Source organism: Triticum dicoccoides, chromosome 4A (assembly GCF_002162155.2).
Source record: "Triticum dicoccoides isolate Atlit2015 ecotype Zavitan chromosome 4A, WEW_v2.0, whole genome shotgun sequence".
Taxonomy (NCBI): Eukaryota; Viridiplantae; Streptophyta; class Magnoliopsida; order Poales; family Poaceae; genus Triticum; species Triticum dicoccoides.
This window is the reverse complement of record NC_041386.1, coordinates 732,746,744-732,753,957: the sequence shown is the minus strand read 5'-3', so window position 1 is coordinate 732,753,957 and position 7,214 is coordinate 732,746,744.

The following is a 7,214-nucleotide window of genomic DNA, read 5'->3' as shown; positions in this document are numbered from 1 at the left end:
GATTTTTATCGAAGTCTTCAAAACATGGAAGTTTCAAAGACAGACAATAGAAATGACCTAATTGATATGCAGCGGAAGATAAACTACAACAAGCAAGCCATAGTCAAGTATGCAATAATGTGAACGTACAAGGACCAATAGCAGCTAGGTAGTAAGGATCAGGATGAAAGATAGTATGAAGCCAATTAACGATAGTAGTCAAGCAATGAAGTCAATCAGATAAGACAGATAAGCAATGACTTCACGAAGACAAACTCAAAGTAAAGGAGGGAAGGGATAGAACCAGTCACAGTTGAAGACATAGGATTTGTTGGACCAGTTCCAGTTGCTGTGGCAACTGTACGTCTGCTTAGGGAGGCTGAGATTCAACTCAGAAGACCGCGTCTTCACCTTATTCCCCTTGAGCTAAGGACACACAGCCTCGCCCAATCACTCTGGTAAGTCTTCAAGGTAGACTTCCGAATCTTCACAGACTTCGTTCACCGGCAATCCACAATGACTCTTGGATGCTCAGAACGCGACGCCTAACCGGCTGGAGGATACACAGTCCTCAAGTGTAATAAGTCTTCAGGTCACACAGACAGAAAGACTTCAGTGATGCCTAACACTCTTTAGCTCTGGGTGTTTGGGCTTTTTCCTCGCAAGGATTTCTCTCTCAAAGGCTTCGAGGTGGGTTGCTCTCAAAACGACAAAAGCCGTAAACTAACTCTAAGCAGCCACCAATTTATGGTGTAGGGGGTGGGCTATTTATAGCCACAAGGCAACCTGACCTGATATGTCCAAAATGAACCTGGGTCACTAAGGGACTGACACGTGTTCCAACGGTCAGATTTCAAACACACACGGCAACTTTACTTGGGCTACAAGCAAAGCTGACTCATCCAGCTCTGGATAAGATTTGCTCTCATTATCTTAGCTCGAAGACATAGGATTTGGGTTGAGCATCACTTCAGTCACTCTGACTTTGTTCACTTGGACCCCACTTAACAGTACGGTGGTTCCTATGACTCAACACAGAAGAAAAGGAAACAACGAAACAACTCAGTCTTCGTGCTCCATAGTCTTCACTGAATGTCTTCTCATGTCATAGTCTTCAATGTGAATATCTTCACACACCACCATTGTCTTCAATGTCTTCATCAATTTTTAGGGGTCATCTCCGGCAGGTAAACCGAATCAATGAGGGACACTTCCTGCGTTATCCAGCAATTCTCACAAACGCATTAGTCCCTCAACCAACTTTGTCATCAATACTCCAAAACCAACTAGGGGTGGCACTAGATGCACTTACAATCTCCCCCTTTTTGGTGATTGATGACAAACTGGTGAAGTTTTCAACGGGAAAGAAGTATGTGAAAATGTAAAGGATAGCGTATTGTCTTTATCGGTGTCAAAACTGGCGGATCTCGGGTAGGGGGTCCCGAACTGTGCGTCTAGGCGGATGGTAATAGGAGACAAGGGACACGATGTTTTTACCCAGGTTCGGGCCCTCTCGACGGAGGTAAAACCCTACTCCTGCTTGATTAAATTGATGATATGGGTAGTACAAGAGTAGATCTACCACGAGAACGGAGTGGCTAAACCCTAGAGTCTAGCCTATGGTATGATTGTTGTTCGTCCTACGGACTAAAACTCTCCGGTTTATATAGACACCGGAGAGGGCTAGGGTTACACAGAGTCGGTTACAATGGGAGGAGATCTTCATATCGTATCGCCAAGCTTGCCTTCCACGCCAAGGAAAGTCCCATCCGGACACGGGACGGAGTCTTCAATCTTGTATCTTCATAGTCCAGGAGTCCGGCCAAAAGTCATAGTCCGGCCAGCCGGACACCCCCTAATCCAGGACTCCCTCAGTAGCCCCCAAACCAGGCTTCAATGACATCGAGTCTGGCGCGCAGGTTGTCTTCGGCATTGCAAGGCGGGTTCTCCTTTAAATTCCTTGTATCCGTCGAAAAGTGTCTGGCTTCTAGTGCGTGCTGTCCTCCTCGGCTTCTGTGCCCCATAATGACCATCTTCCACGCGTCAAACGAATGCGAAAAGGCAGGGGATTTTCTTTTCACTTACCCCCCTGGTTGCATTAATGAGCCGCCCATAAAAGAGACGGGGATTTAGATCCAATTCGCACCATCTTCCCTCCACGAGTCTTCATCAGAGCGCCTCTGACAAAGATCCATTCCACCATGGCCAGCGAGTGCCGCTCCTCCTCTCGCACCTCCAGCCCTCGGCCCGGAGATTGGGGGCGGTGTTCCGTCCTGCATAGCGAGTTAGTTTTGCTTTAGTCCAAGGGGCTTCTCCCCCCAGCATATATGGTCCCAGTGCGAGCCGGGATTGCTGCTTACAACGGCGGAGAGCAGGCAGAGAGCATTCCCGATCCCTCTCAAGGAGAGCGGGTATGCCTAGTCCCTTACTTGATGAGAGGACTTGGATTTCCAATTCATCTGTATCTCCGAGGGTTGCTAGAGTTCTACGGCCTCCAGCTACACAACCTCACGCCCGCCTCCATTTTGCACATTGCGGGCTTTGTGGCCCTCTGCGAGCTGTTTTTGGGTGTTGAGGCCCATTTCGCGCTGTGGAAGAGGTTGTTTTGCCTCATGCCCCGTTCTCAGGAGGGGTCTATTTATCAGGTGGGTGGAGCCGAACTATGGCGCATCCCCGGGACCGGATATCTATCCGGCACTCCCAAGAGGGCGTCCGAAGACTGGCCCTCGGAGTGGTTTTATATAGATGACGTCCCCCTGCCGGACCCTGTACGGATCAGCCTCCCCGAGTTCAATAAAGCCCCGTTGAAGAAGCGCCTGAGTTGGCGCCCGCGGAACCCTCAGAGGGTAGCTGACAGGGACGTCCTGTACCTGATGAGCCGGATAAGGCTATTGGCTCATTCCGGACTGACCATGATCAAGGTCATGGCCATATGCATTACGCGAGGGGTGCATCCGCTTCAATACAGAGGTCACCCCATGTGGGATTTCAACGGGGAGGATGACGCTACCCGGTGCGGTCACAAGGGACCAGATTCGGCCGCCACTTTAACGAAAATCTTATCCGCTTTGTACAAGGGGGAAGAGGAAGAATTCCTCCGTGTCAACCCGGAAGGCGGATTCTCCATGTACAATCCTCCTAGTTGGGTGAGCGGACACTTTAACTTGCCTATCCGTCTTTGAAATTCCTCTACTTTGAGTATTTAGACTAACCATTTTTAAACGCAGGAGCTGCGCCAGGCTGTGATGGAAATAAATAGCCCCGCTCCACAACCCGAGGACCCGGAACGGCCCCTCGATCTGGACTCCCAAGAAGATCTGGACTTATGCGTGGAGTTTATTGATGGAGTATTTCATCAATTGAGCAAGAATTACTCCTTGGTGGCCATCACGGCCGATTATCCCGGACTTCTTCTAGCCTCCAAGGTAATTAAGACCGAAGTCCCGGTATTCTCATGCTTTAGCTTGCATGCCGTAAACGAAATAGCGTTTTCGCAGGGTAAATCCTTGAGGCGAAAGGCCGAGCCCACGGCGGGCAGCCAACAAGGGCCGCTGAAGCCAGGTGGGTCAAAAAGAAGTGCGGACCAGATCGAGATTCGGGCGCAACGGTATGGCGTGCGAATTTAACGCCTAGGGTTTATGCCCTTGAGTTTTACTAATGCTCATGATTTTCTTAGAAAGAAGAGAGCCCGCCGGACTATGTCCGCCGGCCAAGGTTCGAGGCCGGGTCCTGAAGAGGCGGACATGGGACGCGCCTCGGGTGCTCCTCCGACAGAGGGCGCCGACGGGCTATCTGCCACCAATTCAGAGGTGGAGAGTGCCCTAAACGACAGGCGTCGCCGGACCGTTCTTCGTGACGCGTGTTTTTCCCCAGAGGCGTTGGACGCCTTTAATACGGGAGATGCATATCTCCGTGCTGCTCAAGATGGTCTAGCCAGAGCCACGGAGCAGTATGTGAAAGACATACAGGTGAGTAGAATTGAAGGTTATATATGTCAGTAGCCCCCGAGACTTGAAACAGTGAAGATAACTGTTTGAAGGATCATGTGCTATGCAGTGTCTTACAAAGAAGAATAAGCAATTGTCCCAGGAGCTCGAAGAGTGCAAGGCCCAGCTCGAGGCCACATTGGCTGCTTCAGAAAATGTCACGGGGACGCCCGTAGGTAATATATACTTCGAACGATACTTCTGTTTTGAAACGCGGCAGGCGTGCAACCCTGACGAGAATTATGCAGATGAGACCGGAGTAAATACGGACAGGCAACAACTCATACGCCATCTAAAGTCTGGCGGGAGCGTGCGGACAAGGGTGAGGCAAGAGAAGAACAAGCTTCAAGACGCCAATACCCAGCTAGGCGAGGAACTGAAAGATGTTCTCATTCAGCTGTCTTCTACCGTGAAGGAGAATCGACGACTTCGACGCGGCATATTTAGTAAGTGCTTGAACGAATCTTTCAAAAAAGAATTCAGCGAGGAAGTCGATTAACAGAGCCATGTCTGTAGGTCTGCTGACGGGTCGTACTGCGGAGGAAATGCCTGGGTCAACAGGAGACCTTCTTCCCGAGATATTGCAACTACACAAACGAGTTCGGCAGGCAATGCAAAGCGTCATCCAGGCTATGTGGCCATCCCTCTCTGTGCCCGAAGGCCTTGAGGAGCTAACAAAGAAGCTGGAGGGAGTGCGGCAGCGCTTCCGGTTGTGGAAGATATCGGCTTGCTGTCAAGGTGCCAGGGAGGCCTGGGCCATGGTGAAGACTCTAACCACATGGTCGAGGTCGGCCCTATAGGTCCGGACGGAAAGGAGATCCCAGTCAGCTTAGCATATGGCCAAGTGGAGCTGGCTGCAAAGTATTCCCAACAGGACTGTAAATTTGCCCGTCTGTTGGATGGTATTGAGGCAGAATATGCCGAGTTGGAATGACTCTGTAAAAAATGACATAAAAAATGTCTTCCAGCCGGATTGTAGATCGTTTGTCATTGTGGACCTTTTCGCTTCGACCTCCGGACCCTATAGTCCGGAGTGTGTCCGAATACCCTCTCGATTATGTAAGAACCGGGGCATGCATGGAGACAAGGCGTAGGGGTCATAAGTTCTTTAGAAGACAAGTGCCCAACTAGTTATGTTATATTACATGGTTAGTAAGAAACATCTTCCAGGGAGAATAGTTCCGTTAGGGGTTCCTTTCCCTGGGAAGCATGCCCTAAAGTGCATGTCCGAACTGCCAGAAAGAGCAGGAAAGCATCTGGGGGCAAATTAATAAATACGACAGATCATCTTTTAGTTCACCGACCGAATATTCCCTTAAGAATGCTAGCTTTCGGCTTCACCCACTCTGAGGTACACATCCGGCTGACCCGGTAGTAACAATCGCAGAGGTGCTCCCTTTACCACCTAGCCGAACGAACGGGAACGTAGGGGTAAGCACAGGAGCCAGGCAACCTAGCTTGGCCAAAACTTAAGTCATATCGATGCATATAATGGTGTATAAAAGGTTCATGCGGAAGCATCACACATGTTTTGGGCATGAGGCCCGTTTTATATAAGCTTCTTTGGTAAAGAAGCCCCCAGGTATGATGAGCGCAGGTAGCGCGTCGGGTATGTGCGAACAGTGCACAGGCAAGCCCCTAAGGGCTTGTTAGAAAAAAGGGGTAGGGAGAAGGAACAAAATCCCGGACTGCCAATAAAAAATAAAAAATAAAAAATAAATCAAAGGGACGGAGGAAGGAGACGAACATGGAGTCCGGCGCTAGGCGTAGAACCTTCGTAGGCATGCTGCGTTCCATGGGTTGGGCTCGAGTCGGTTATCCGATGCGTTGCGCAGACGGTACGCTCCGCCGGTCAGTACTTGGTCGATCATGAAGGGGCCCTCCCATTTGGGCTTTAATTTATCTTTTTTCTTGTTCGGCAGGCGTAGAACTAGTTTGCCAACGTTGTAGGTTTTGGCCCGTACTTCTCTGCTTTGGTATCTTCGAGCCTGCTCTTGATAGAATGTGGAACGAGCTTTTGCCACGTCGCGCTCCTCCTCCAATGCGTCCAAGCTGTCCTGCTGATCCAGCTCGGCTTCTCTTTCTTCGTACATGCGCACTCGAGGTGATTCATGGATTATGTCGCATGGCAGTACTGCCTCCGCGCCGTATACCATAAAAAATGGTGTGAATCCGGTGGTGCGATTCGGCGTGGTCCGTAGCCCCCAGAGTACGGAGTCAAGCTCCTCTACCCAGTGCGTGTCAGATTCCTTGAGGGATCGTACTAGTCTAGGTTTGATGCCGCTCATAATGATACCATTGGCCCGTTCGACTTGACCGTTAGTTTGAGGGTGATAGACTGAGGCATAGTCAAGCATGATGCCCATGTTTTTGCACCAAAGTTTGACTTCATCGGCCGTGAAGTTTGTACCGTTGTCGGTTATGATGTTGTGGGGGACACCGTAACGGTGTATGACCCTGGATATGAAGTCTATCACTGGTCCGGATTCGGCCGTCTTCACAAGCTTGGCTTCTATCCATTTGGTGAATTTGTCCACCCTGACCAGTAGGCATTTTTGCTTGTGGGTTCCTCCTTTAAGGGGTCCGACCACGTCCAGCCCCCAGACCGCGAAAGGCCAGGTAATGGGTATAGTTTGTAGGGCGGTAGGCGGCATGTGGCTTTGGTTGGCGAATAACTGACAACCAACACATCATTGCACTAAGTCTTGAGCGTCTGCCCGGGCCATTGGCCAATAGAATCCGGTATGGAAGGCCTTGCTTACGAGGGCCCGGGCTGCGGCTTGGTGCCCGCCGAGTCCGGCATGAATTTCAGCCAAAAGGTCTCGCCCTTCCACTTCGGAGATACACCTTTGAAGGACTCCGGTTGTGCTTTTCTTGTAAAGCTCTCCCTCATGGAATTTGTAGGCTTTAGATCGCCGCACTATGCAGCCGGCCTCGTTTTGGTCCTCGGGAAGTTCCTGCCTAGTTAGGTAGGCTAGGAATGGTTCTGTCCAAGGGGCAATGACTGCCATTATTTCGTGGGCTGACGGCATTGTTTCGTTGGCGGAGCCCCCAATTGTGTCAGAATGTTCGGTGAGGGGCGGTTTACTTGTGTCCGGGCTATTGTTTCCGGATTCTCCTTCCCATGATACGGATGGCTGGAACAGCCTTTCTAGGAAGATGTTGGCGGGACGGCCTCGCGCTTGGCGCCAATGCGTGCCAACATGTCTGCGGCTTGGTTATTTTCCCGGGCTATGTGATGGAATTCAA